Genomic DNA, 13,914 nt, shown 5'->3' on the forward strand with positions numbered 1-13,914 from the left:
TAGTTTGCCCTCCTCTGGTCTAAAAGTTCACCTGCCTTCCCCTTGTCAAATATTTCTTGTGAACTTTTGTTTTTCTCTGTAAATTTAAATAGTGTAACCTGTGAAAATGGCATCTTTACAAATGTGGTTTTGGGGTGGGGTTTTTATTCTTTTATTATTTTTGTTTTTTTGAGTAGGTGAAAATGATCCTCTGGGATTAAGCTAGCAATTGTGGAGTCTGAAAGTTTGTGGTCCTCCCTTGTAAATATAGACAATCTTAAGTTTATCTGTTTTTAAGTGTTATCAAACCTAAAGCCTTCATGCTGTTTGTTTACATTTCGCAGATACTGTTTGTTTATTAATAAGTAAAAAAAAAAATGTTTGGCGAGAGGGACTAATTCCCCACAACTACATGGTTGTGTGTAATAACAGCATTTCCACAGACTTTCAAAGCTGGCTTTCATTGAAGCTGAAGTGATAGAAAATAAATTGGAACTGTGCTACAATGTACTTTGGGACTAAAATCCAAGTATAGGGCTTTACATCTGTAAATGAGAGAGAGCAATTGCAATGAGTTTTATTGGTAATATCAATATTTATTTAAATTTATAAAATATAAAAAGATGCCATTCTTAAAACAGTAGGTGTGTTTGACATATATTAGAGGCAAATAATGCTAGCAACTAATAACCCTTAACTCCCAACCATCACACCATCCTCAACCCCTATCAAGTTCCTCTTACTCCTAAAGTCTTGGCAAATAGATATGCTTTGCAGTGTGCTCTGGAGGTCAGCAGATTTGGGATGCTTTGGACCAGGGAGAGGAGGTTGCAAGCTGCTCATGGAGAACAACCTATTGCCAGCCTCCTTTCTCTTAAATCCAAGGGATTCCAACTTGTGCATATCTGCTGTTGCAAGTGTGGTAGGATGGCATAAGAAGAGAGACAATGCCTTAAGTAAGAATGTTTAAGCTATTGGGTTAATGACCATTTTCTAGTAATATTCCACTTTTTTTTTTTTTTTTTTTTTTGCAGCACAAAATGAGTCATCTTAAAAAATGGCTATGTCTACACTGCCCATCGGTGGGTAGGGTTAGTGTAGAGTCATGCAGCAATGAAAAGCAAGTTGCATCCATACTGGAGAGTGTAGCTACCCATGTCAATGAAAGGCTCCATCAACTGGAGGCAGCTGTTAAAAATAGTGTAGATGTGGGAGGTGCTGCTTGGGCTGCAGAGAATCACGTAGGATATATACCCACAGGCTTCAGGCATACCTTTATTTGCCCTAGCAGTGCCTCTCTGTCTGCCATGGTCTTTATCCCCTTCATAGGGGGGCTAACCGTGTATGTACTTTACATGCCGCCATACATGGTGTGCAGTGTAGACATATCTTTAGACACTGCATAAGTCCATCCATCAAATGATCGATGTACTCTGTAAAGGGGTCCTGAACATTAAGGGACTTCCTACCCGCACAAAAAAAATCCCACCTCATACTTTAAACTATACATTATTATTATCCTAGATTTCAAGCTGGGTTGAGGCTTCCACCAAAGACAATACTTTGGAAAAACAAAGCATCTATTCTGTAGGAAAAACCCTGGAGATAGATGTGAATGTAAGCACCATGTATAGACATTTAGTCTTCTGTTAAAGAGAATATGCTATCTGGATTTTAAAACATTGCTTAGATATGATAGTTGATCTCCCTAACTCCTGAAACTAAACTAAAAATTTGTTCTACTGTGTGGTTAGTAAAGGAGGAAGACATTTGCCTTTTTGCCTATAGGAAATGTACGCAAAAGGTCACCAGATGGGTTTTTTTTTTTTTTTGTTTCACCACACTAATGTGGACACACTTGATTACAAACACCACTATATTCTGATACTAGTTGTATTCACAAATCTTCCTTCCCACTCCAGTTGTGCTAAATTGTGCCCAGGAATAGTAATCCTGTTGAATAGACAATACATTCAGTGTTGCAGTGCAGCCAGTGGGCACAAGTGAATTTATAATGCGAAGTTGGGTTAGTCTACTATTAAAGTTGAGGTTTGAAAGTTTGAGATGCTGGTTTTTAAAGTTTAGAACTCAGTTCATATAATTTATTAAGCTATCTTTTATTTACAAGTAAAATTTTCAGCTTTTAACTTTTTAGCTAGCTCTGAGACACATGCCATTTATTTAAATTCAAATTCTGTTGCTTTTTAGCTGTTACTGTATATGTTAATGAGACAGGAAACACTTTATGTTTTCATGTGGGACAAATTATCAGGGAACCCAAGCAAGCTTGCTTAGGAGATATTTTTCAGTTTGACGGAATGGTTCCAATTTTGTCTTGGTTTGCCCTGCCTAGATTTGACCTGTCCAAACTTGCTATGGAAGCTGAATCCTGTGTGGGCGCCATGCTAAAAAATAACCTGAAGCAAGAAATGTTCCAAGGGAGAAGAAAAGAAAAAATAAAACTTACTAATGATCTTTACCTCTTTGGTAAATAATCCTTATAAATGTTGTTTAATGCTTTTTTTTTTTTTAAGTGAAGCACAAGTATTTTATAGAGCTGGTGTTTTCTTTACATTGCAATACAAAATCAGACATGTATTTTGTGTTAAGCATTAGTTGAATTTTCAGTCATCTTATTCAATATAGTGGTTTTTAGGATTTTATTGCTTTTTATCTGCCTGTCCTAGGTATTTCTAAGGCGTTTATCACCTTGGTATCTAAGCACCATATCCCCTTTTTCTTATGTTGTGACAACAGTTGTCAAATGTCATGTCAGACAGGTATGACAAAACATTTCAGCTCATGCTATCCAAGAGCATCATGATGTGTTGTATATTATTAACATTAATCATTGTATTACAGTACATTTCTGTGGCTTGTCATTCTTTTTTAGTAGTGTTTAAGCAGCCTCATGATAATTTACAGCCCCGATACCAAAAAACCACTTCAGCGTATCTACATTGAAATTACGGAGATACCTGGATTTTTCATATTAAATTCCTGCTAGTTGCTTAAATTCTATTGTTTCTGCAGCCACATGGAATTTAAACTTCTGTTTGTCACAGAAGTGATTTAAATATCTGGATTTTATAAACTTTTGTCCTTTGGACAACTGTAAATAATCTTTCACCTCTTCAAGTTGATAAGTTCTTTGTCTGGGACCATAAGGTGATTTTCATGAGCACTTACAAGCTAACACAGTTGTGCAATTATGACTTTTTGTATTCCATAGAAGTTAATAAGAACATTCTTTAAAATTCTTGTCCTGAATGCTGGAGTGAATTGAACTGCTCTGCAGTACAGGAAGGTTACAGCACATACAATTGTTTGCTCATAATGATTTCTTTAGATAAGTAAGAAGGGAGGAACTTTATTTGATTTGTCTCTTTTTTCCAAGTAGCTGGGTGTGACGGGTTGGACCCCTTAAGGTGCCACCTGATGTGCTGGGATTTCACTGCACTTGCCTGTTCTGCCAGCCAGGGCACCCTTTTTACCTGTCTTGCTGAACCAGGCTATTATGCCTCCTCTAGCACACACACAGGCAGGGCCACACCCAACTGCAGAATGAAACAAACACTGAGATCAGCTCTGGGAAGCCTGAATTTAAGGGATTTACCCCCAGCACTCAGGTGTCCATCTCCCTTGGAGTGCAGATCCAAAGGTATATTATGAAATCCATCCCCTCCCTCAATGTAGAGGAAGGTATGCATACCCCCTGCCCCATTATGAATTGCAGAAATGGGGTTATATTATAAACAAGAAATACCTTTATTAACTATAAAAGGTGAATTTTAAGTGGTTAAAGAGAGAGCAAACAGAACAAAGCAGATTACTAAGCAAATAAAACAAAACACACATACTAAGCTTGTTTCACTAAATAAATTGGTTACAAATAGTAATTTCTCACCCTAAATATTGTCATAGATAGATTACCGAAAGTCTTGAAAGGCAGCTACACTGGCCTGCAGCTTGAGACTTCAGGTATTTCCACTCACAGACTGGACACCCTCTCAGCTTGGGTTCAGCCTTTCTCCCCTCAGTTCAGTTCTTGCTTCCAGGTGTTTTTCAGTGTCTCTTTGGGTGAGGAGGCAGAGGAGAACCATGATGATGTCACTCCCCTGCCTTATATAGCGCTTGTGTATGGCGGGAACTCTTTGTCTCCCAGTGGAAGAACACTGGCATTCCAAGGGGTGGGTCCAGTACCAGGTGGCGCAGACCCATGTCTCTGCAGGGCTGTGGCAGCCATTACTCGTAGGCTGTCTGGAGCGTCCACAGAAAGACTATGCTCTTTCACGTCCATTGTCTTTGCTAATGGGCCGTTAGCCCTGTCTGGATTTTTGATTGTACCTGAAGGGCTAGTTGGGGGGTGACACCCAAAGTAATACATTTGAAATAGATACATAGTCAATATTCCTAACTTCAGATACAGAAATGGTACAGGCACACGCATTGGATACTCACATTCAGGAAATCCTAACCTTTCCAATTATATCTTACATGAGCCATCTTGCATAAAGTATATATCAGTTATGTCATTCATTTCATAAGCATATTTTCATAAAGAATATGGAGTGAAATATCACACTGAGTGTTTCAGAGCAGGCTGTATTCCTAATATTTGTATTTAGAGCAGTGAAAGTGAGACTGAGTACAATCATTTATTTACATTGTTGTTCATGTGCTTCTCTCTTTGCTGAATTGGAGTTGGTTATTTTGGTCACTTACGGAATTTAGTAATGTTTCTTTATGCAGTAGTTTGAAGCCTTCCAACATGCCATACCTATCAGATGCATTCCTTTACTTTCATAAGGACATGTCTATACTACAATATTAAGTCGACCTACCTTATGCCGGCATACAGCCACTGCAGTAATTGCATCGCTTGGCCTGTCTACACTTTGCTCCTTGGGTCAGTGGTGTGCTTCCTCACCAGCAGCATTTGTATTGATTGTGCTGTCAGTGTGGGGCATTGTGGGATGGCTCTTGAAAGCCAGTAACAGTCGGTGTAAGCAATGCAGTGTTTACTCTGACACTGTGTTGACCTAACTACATCGATCTTGACTGCATGCCACTCGTGGAGGTGGAATTATTAAGTCAGAGTAGCAGGGCAGTTACATCAGCAGGAGCAAAATTTAAGTGTGAAGACTTCCTTAGTTAGGTTGACGTAAGTTGCCTTGTGTCGACCTAACTCTGTAATGTAAAGGTTCACAAGCTATATCTTAGGGCTAATCTGGTGGTGCCGTGGCAGCGCTTTAACGTGGCTTGTGTGGTCATGGCAGAGAGCTCTCCCAGCGCTCTAAAAACACCACCTCCCTGAGGGGTGTAGCTACCAGCGCTGGTGCACTGTCTACACTGGCGCTTTACAGCGCTGAAACTTGCTGCACTCGGGGGGTGGGGCATGTTTTTTCACACCCTGAGTGAGAAAGTTGCAGCGCTGTAAATTGCCAGTGTAGATAAGCCCTGAGTCTTCATCTTTAGTTTCCAATCAGTTTGCCCTGTTACTCCAGACTTCCACATGACTTTAGAAGCATTGTTGAAATGGGAGCAGTGCCTCTCATTGATGCAGTGCTTTTTCCAGAGGCTGAGTTCAGTAGCAGTCGTTAGCAGGCCAATCAGCTTAATTTATGGAGGACTATAAAACCATAAAAGCTGCTGATTCTGTTTTCTGGATGAAATAAGATTGACTGCACCATGTGAAAACCCAAATGAATTGAAACTTTTTGTCAACACAGTTGAACTTAATGGCAACCGACTCACCAGTTCACAGCTTAAGGCTTGTACACGCTAGCGCTTGCTTTGATATAACTCAAATCACTTAGGGGTGTGGAAAAGCTACCCCTGAGCGACAAGTTATACCAACCTAAGCAACGGGGTGGACAGCGCTTTGTCGGCGGGAGAAGCTTTCCTGGCAACATAGCTACTGCCGCTTGGAGAGGTGAAAGGAGAACTTTCTCCCATCGGAATAGAGCGTCTGCACTAGCAGCGCTACAGCAGCACAGCTATGTCAGTACAGCTGCACCACTGCAGCGATTCTAGTGTAGGCTAGCCCTTAGGGCATGGCTACACTGGAAACTTCAAAATACTGTCGTGGGAGCGCTCCCGCAGCAGCTCTACAAGGGGTTTGGCTCCCAGCACTCAGAGCCTGTTTACACTAGTGCTTTAAAGCACTCTGACATGCGCTCAGGGGGGTGATTTTTCACCCCCTTGAGCCAGGAAGTTAGTGTGCTATAAAATGTAAGTGTAGCCAAGCCCTGAGTCTCATGCATCTAGACTTTGAATGGTCTTTTATTGTGTTTGAATTTCCATCACAAAGAAACAGACACTTTATGCATGTTCATTTCAGGAATCATAATGCTAGAGCCCATGAGCCGTAGTTAGCCCAGGGGTGGGCAAGAGTATTTATCAATACGGATGCTCATAAGTGTCATTATTCAAACTTTATATTGTTTTAGTATTGAAGTTCACAATAGTAATAGCGTAAAAAGCTGCATGACGATGGAGAACCTCTCAACTATTCTGTGCTTAGGTCTTCTGTCTCTTGATTTGATGGGAATAATACAACTGATGCAGACATCTGCTGATGAATGTAGTATGTTAGGGAAACTACAATTTTTGTATATTTATAAATACCTTTTTTTTCCTCTTGACAGCATAATATACTTTAAAAGATTATAGTGAGGTAAACTGATATGTTCTGCCATGTTGTGGCACTCTAACTTGTCAACTTATTTTTAGATATACTGCACTCATGTGTCAAGATACTAAAAATGTGTGTGGGAGTGTTAATTTGGATTCTGAGCATCACCTGATATCAAGTCACTCCTTTGTGGAGCCTTCTTGGAGTAAAAACATGCTGTGCTATTCTGATAATCAGAATTAACTCTAAATTGTTGTCTCTAACATAAGCCTGTCCTGTATTTTCAAATGAATATATAAATGCACCAATGTCACTCGTAAAGCCTTACTTCAGTAATAAACTTCCCATCCAATCCTTTCCATAGCCACGGATGATGATCCTACAAGTAAGAAAACAGACTGATTCAGGGGTTAAGTATATGGAATCTTCTTTCTAGCCACACAAGAAAAACTTCTACAAGATCACCTATAGAACCATGACTAGCCAAGTTTGAATTTATATCTTCAAATCCAAATCTCCCAAGTCATATTTGCTGCAACATGTCAGATGATTTACTTGAGTTCTGAGAGTGAATCTCCACAGGGGGTTTAGTCTGAAGCTTTTTTGATGCATGCCAGGTGACTCTCAGTATGCAAGTTGCACCAATAGTATGCACATGGAACCCCTGTTCTATTTTCAGTTTGCATCATGTGAACATAGCATAGCCTATGAATTTTCAGCTTTATTTAAAGGATTTTCTGTGTTAAAGTCAATGATTCTCATAATGGATGCATTGTAAACTGTTTTATTAGGAAATAGACTTAAAACTTTTGTTTTTTTGTTATCAGGGATGGTCTAGACAGTATTTGGTCCTGCCATGAGGGCAGGGGACTGGACTTGATGACCTCTCGAGGTCCCTTCCAGTCCTAGAATCTATGAATGAAACCAGTGGAAAAAAATCTATATTTGGAAATGCCTTTAACTAATCTTCTTAAGTAACTAGATGCTCACAAACTTTTAACTACTGCAACGGGGCAAACAAAACTCGAAGTGCAACAGTAAGGACATTTCAAATACAACAATTTGCAGTGTTGGAGGGGGGTGCATAAAGTTAAAGACAAGTATACACCTTGTTGCTGGTGGTTCTTGTCCACATGGGTTCTGGGATTGAGTGTTGTGGCTCAAAATTCTCATGGGCATTGCAAGGCTCAAAAGAGCTGGGCACAAGTGTTCTTAGTGTCTACAGCAGTGGTTCTCAGCCTGCTGACCATTGTGGGCCGCATCCATACAATATATACTACCCGTATGGCCCTGAGGATGTCACATGAGCTGCAGCTATGTGCTTATTGGGCTGCTAGCAGGTCGTAGGTGGATAACCACTGGTCTAGAGCTTGGAGCTGAGAGGTGAATGGGAGCCGCTGGGAGCATTGCTGCAGCAATGCAGAAGTTAGGAGTTGCTGCTTGTCCCAGTAGCCAGCATTGTCCAGGGCCTGAAGGACATAACTGGATCCCAAGTTAAGGGACTGCTGGCCTAGCGGGTGCATGTTTTCCAGGAGGGCATTCTGGCTTGGGATAACATCTGTGAGTTGCCTCTGCATTTCTGTCTTTTTCCATGCTCTACTTTGTCATGGTGATGCTTTCCCTGGCCACTGCATTGCTGTCTTTGGCCACTGCCACAGTCTCCTAGGAGAGCTGCATTTCTTTCTCCCTCTGGGTCCTCGTTTAGAGCCTCCACATCTCACTAGCCTGGCTTTCCTCTGTGACTGTGCCAGGAGTTCTACAAACATCTCATCCTGAGCTTTGCTTTCTCTCCCCTGCAGGTTGGCCAGCCTACTGGAAGTAAATAGAGGCCCAGGCCTTGATGGTCTGGCTGCTGCAGGCATTGTGGTTGTGGGAGTAGGAGCTGGAAAGAGTCACTTGTTCATATCCCAGACAAGTCATGGTAGCACTCCCCCTCTTCCCCCCCCCCCATGTATATGTGGCTTTATCTCTCTGAGCTTCCTCCAAAGAATGGGAAGCGATCTGCATGTATAAAGGGTAGTGGGTGCATTTGGCTTTGTCTGTCATATCTGCTTTCAAGCTGTTTGGGGTGGGGTGGTTGGAACTATGTTCCAGGTTTGTTTTTGTGGTTTGTGTGCTGGAGATGCTTCTATGGCATTGGAGCCGTAAAGGGGAGAGGTTATGGAAGGTGAGCTGGATAGCAATCTCCTTTGGGCTGTCCTCATTTTCTATGATGTTACACAGAGGCACATGACTAGGAGGAGAGAATGATCTTACTCAGGAAGACAAAGGGCAGACCAGTGAGAGATGCTCAGAAGTTGTTCACCAGGACATTTCCCCGAGAAATGCTGGAGGAGTGGAAGGAGCTTGCAGTCTACAAGGGTGGGGGGCATGGACATGAGGCTATTCCCTATAATGTGCAAAACAAAATCAAGGTATTTCTTAGTCTTAAGTTCTGCTGTATCTCCCGTGCAGACATGGAGAGAGTGCAGAGAAAAATAGAAGGGCTCCTACAATAATTGTCAGCTACAATGCATCTTACAGGGCATTTGTACCTCAGTGGGGAGCAATATTGTTTGTGCCTTGACCGGGCAGGCAGCGTGCACTTATACCTCATAAATAAATAAATAACTGGAGATATACCAATCTCCTAGAACTGGAAGGGACCTTGAAAGGTCATTGAGTCCAGCCCCCTGCCTTCACTAGCAGGACCAATTTTTGCCCCAGATCCCTAAGTGGCCTCCTCAAGGATTGAACTCACAACCCTGGATTTAGCAAGCTAATGCTCAAACCACTGAGCTATCCCATCCCTCGTGTAAACTAACCAAATTTCTTTTCCTATAAGCACTGTCTCAATAAACTGAATTGTGCACAAATGAATGCTTTGTTATTCTCAACCCCCTGCTTCTGCAGCAGATTTGAACACATTGTAATTCTGCCATGCTGGCAGGCACCATTTTGAAGCAACAGAAGGAGGTGGGGGGGAAGGAGGCAGAGGCTCTTAGCTAACATCTGTCAACAATAATAATGAATAATAAATTGTAAAGATAGGTACTTACCTACTGAAGTTCCCACCAGGAGGTCTGACTTCCATCCTGGCCTGAGTTTCTGGTGGGGATTCAGTCTCATCCAACACAGGGCAGAAATTGTGGTCCATTGTGGCAGGGCAGGACTGGGGCTGGCTTTCCAGCTGGCCATTGTCAGGCTCCTGACTCCCAAAAGGATCCCGGCTCTCAGGGGACAGCTCATCTTCTGATGTGTCGAGCGGGTCATCCTTTCTGTGGGGGACAGTGTGGGTGGCAGCTCCAGATAGTGCCTGGGTTGGGTTGTACTATAGTTAAGTAAAATCTTGTCCAGTTAATTAAAAAAAAAAAAAGTGGACAGATCCCATTCCCCTACCGGATTGTCTCTTTTTATCCCTTCTGTCAACATACTTTCTTGTGAGCTTCTAAGTCTTTATCCAGCACTGGTTGGCATCTTGTGGATAGCTGCTTTGTAATGTCCATGAAAAGGTCCTTATATGCGTGGCTGGCCACAAGAGTTTCCTGAATTTATGCTTCACTCGAGATGGTGAGGAAGTCCAGAGTGTCAGCACAGCTTCCAGTAGCTGCATGTGGCATGTTGTGGGGCTTTTGGAGTGCTATTGTGGTTGTATCACCAGTATAATGGTACAATGGGATCCAAGAGCAAATTGGCAACATCTGGCTCCGCACCGTCTTTTCAAGAGGAGAAGAGTCACCCTGGAAATTTGGTATCAGGAAAGGGAGGGTACACAAGTAAATGGACAGGTCATCAATGGTCGACCTGCAAAGCATTGTGGGATAGCCTTTGAAAGCGTGCAAAAAGTGGCACACAGCAATTGTGTGCGCATAAAACAAACAAAATCCAAAAAGTAATCCTAGTCCATTATGCGAGAGGGTTCCAGTGTTCCTGATTAAATGCAGAAGTAGTGCTCGGAGATGGGTTGCGTCATTTGTATGCAAGCATTTTCAAACTGGATTAACTAGATTGGATCCAGTTTAAAACTCCAGTGTTAAACAAGCCCTCTGAGAAGGAAGTAGTTATTATCTGAAAGACTTTTGTTGGCTGATCTTGTTGGCCTGATTTTTACTGGGAAAAGAAATGTGTTAATGTAAGTGAGCTAACATGAGGTGAAAACTAAATGAAGATAAAACAGATTATATTATATAATAATATACACATACAAACACAGTTTTTACACAGACTAGCAGATTAAGTGAAGACTAACTTCACCTGCTGTGTGTAAAATTTGCGAAATGCTTTATCTTCATTAGGATTTTACCTCAAGCTAGCCAACTCAAGGTAATGCCTCTTGATTTTCCCATACAAGGAAGATAAGACTAATGAATTTAAAGCTACTTCCCAGCATTGTTCATGAATTTGGGATGAAACAACTTTTTTCCCTTCCTGGTTTGCTGATCAGGCTTTTGGAATTTCTAGGTTAGTGAATGAGGGTGTGGGGAGAAGTGAGGCATGGTCTGAGTCTGGAGTATCATAAACTGAGCTCCGCTACTGTCTCATCCTTGTAGTATTGGGCAAACAACTTTACCTCTCTGTTTTTCCAGTCTGTAAAATTATAATTCTTTACTATCCAATCTCCGCGGAAGTAATTTTGTTTGATATTTGTGACATTCCTTGAAGATGAAAAGTCCTACATAAGTGGTAATTATTAAAATCTCTTTTGAATTCAAACTTGAGATATAATCTGAAAAGTGACCATAAAAATGATTGTGTTCTTCTCACTTGTTCTGTTTATAAGAGATTTTTTTTTTTAAAACTGTCAGCCCTGAAAACTCAGTTTAGGAGTTGAAAGTCAGGCACATGCATCAAAGTGATAAAGATTCTTAAGGCTATATTCTGCCTGGGGTTTACCTATAGAACTCCATTGTCTTCAAATGGTTCTGTACATCAGGTCTAACTTAGGTTAGAAGTTGATCTTGAAATTGGAATTTAGTTTAGTAAGTCATGAATGTATGAGCCAGTATGAAATGCAGCTTTCTCTCCCATTGCTGTATTGGCTCTGAAGAGCTAACGGAAATTGAAAAAATGATTCTCAACATGACTTCATGTTAAGTGATAATATGGACACCACTGGAAAGAAAAAGAGGGGCAATCTAGAGAAACATTATGTAGAACAGGTTTCAGAGTAGCAGCCGTGTTAGTCTGTATCTGTAAAAAGAATAGGAGTACTTGTGGCACCTTAAGTTAGTCTTTAAGGTGCCACAAGTACTCCTATTCTTATTATGTAGAACAGTAGAAAAAGAAGCCGGAGCCATGAATATGGCACTCAGAAGCCTGACTGACCAGCACAAGTTAACAATGGAAACTGGTAGAAATCCTGTGCACCTGAGAGCGCAGGAGGATAAAGAAAGGAGGAGATAAATTTTCCTGTTTTCTGAAGTATCCACCTCACTCCTTCACCCATCGCCCCAACCAAATAAATAAGTTGACAGGACCTGTTTCATATTGATTAACTTGCAGTCCTGGCTTTCAAGCTGTGGACAGTGAACTTTGGTAAATGCTTTCTTTCTTTTCCTGCCTCATAACTAAGCTAGTGTCTATCTTTTATGGAAAGTATGTTTGAAAGCTCTTGTGCTTGAAAGCATTCTGGGTCCAAATTCTGCCTTCCTGTGTGCCATGCAACTCCAGAGTGAATTATTGGAATTTGGCCTTAAGTCCAAAATATTATTTGTTTCCTATATTTTTTGCTGTTTATATTCCAAAGAATATACACTCCCATCTTGCTGTCTGCGTCAGCTCTCAGACACTCTGGGCCAAATTCTGTGCTGACTTGCATCTAGTTCAGGAAATCAAGTTGGCACTGAATTTGGCCAGGTATGTTTCTGGAGAAAATGTGGTTAAATATGTCAGTCAGAACTCCAGCTCACCTTGTGCTTGAGTTAATTAAAATGCTGGTGTCACTTTGAACTCCAAGTAGGTCCTCTGTTCTATATCAAGGGATCCCAGGAATCTAGGACTGTCAGAAGATTTTTGTATTGTATGCAGATTCTCAGAGTTGCCTTAAAGTTATTTAACTGCTTTGAAATGCTGACTCACCTTTCTAAAGCTAGTTAAAGGATATTTCTAGCTTTTTTTCAGTACAGTTTTGTGAAGGAAAGATGAGTGCACTGATCTCTTAGCTTTTTAGAGAGCTATCATTGGCAGTCTTTTCTTCATAAATAACTTTCTGGTTATACTTTCTCATTTCCTCCACAGTTGAAGGTAATGTTATGACTAGCAAACAAGAGGAGCGTGTGAAGAAATAGCTGGCTTCCTTCTTACCAAAGCTGAATTTGCATTATCGCCTCCAACTACTAAATCTAACTGCAGGGATTTTATCATATAAAAAAATCTTATGTTTTAGTCACAAAAATAACTCTTATTCAAAAGGTGAGCAAATTAAGTCCTGAGAATAATGAATAACTTTCCAAATAACATAGCAAAAATGTTTAGTTTAATAAAAAAAACATTTTAAAAGTGTTTTGACCTACTCCAGGTTCCAAATAGCATGTCTTTACATAATTGAAAATTCAACTTTCAAATGGATCTCTTTATCCTACAGTCTTTAATACTGAGTAAAAGCATCCCAGCCCTGTTTTTAAATTATACCAACTATTAATTGGTGGTGAAAAGAATTGAATAGTCTTCCTGTATTTCAGTTGCCATTGTGAAAGAGGTTGCCTTTGCAAAGTAAAACTTCTCCCTAATAACAATTTGTAAAATTTAATGAAAATGTTCCTTATTCTTTAATGTGCGCGCACACACTCTTGCTGTACAGTCCCCTTTTGAACAAAAAAACCTTTTGTAATGCATGTGCGGGGGGGGGGGGGGAAACAAGCTCAACAAGAGATTTTTTTCACTATTAAAAACAGACTTTGTGAAACCCTATGCAAGTATTTGAGATGTAATTTTACGTTAGGGATCTGAAACTCATCAGATGCAGGTTAATTATAAAATGTCATCTATAATAGGGGAACTTTGCAAAACTAGGAACTTGCCTCCCCCCAAAACGTACACAGTGCATTGTCTCTCATCCAGAATGTGAGTTAAAATGAATTAAAAATTCTACGCCATGGTGCCTGGGTACTGTAGAGATGAGGGCCATAAAAGTATCTAGGCAGCTCTTTAACTTATCCTGATGTGGGTGTGTGTGTGTGTGTGTGTGTGTGTGTGTGTGTAAATCAAAATTTGTATGTTATAGCTATCTTGTTTTAGATCCATGTGCTGCAATACCTTGTAAAAACAGAGGAATACAGTAACATGTCACTATATACACACTTTTTTCTGGTCACCTGGAA

At 40.7% G+C, this 13,914-nt stretch overlaps 1 protein-coding gene across 4 annotated transcripts in view; it reads left to right on the forward strand.

Moving 5' to 3' along the window:
- GAPVD1 (GTPase activating protein and VPS9 domains 1) overlaps nt 1-13,914 on the forward strand; it is a 65,681-nt gene that overhangs the window by 5,667 nt on the left and 46,100 nt on the right. The window contains exon 2 of one of the 4 annotated variants that reach the window (XM_039506518.1): nt 12,833-13,006. The exons of the other annotated variants lie outside the window; for them this stretch is intronic. The gene's annotated coding sequence lies outside the window, so the exon portion shown is untranslated. The remainder of the gene's footprint in view (nt 1-12,832; nt 13,007-13,914) is intronic. 4 annotated transcript variants of the gene reach the window in all.

Source organism: Mauremys reevesii, linkage group 19, assembly GCF_016161935.1.
Source record: "Mauremys reevesii isolate NIE-2019 linkage group 19, ASM1616193v1, whole genome shotgun sequence".
NCBI lineage: Eukaryota > Metazoa > Chordata > Testudines > Geoemydidae > Mauremys > Mauremys reevesii.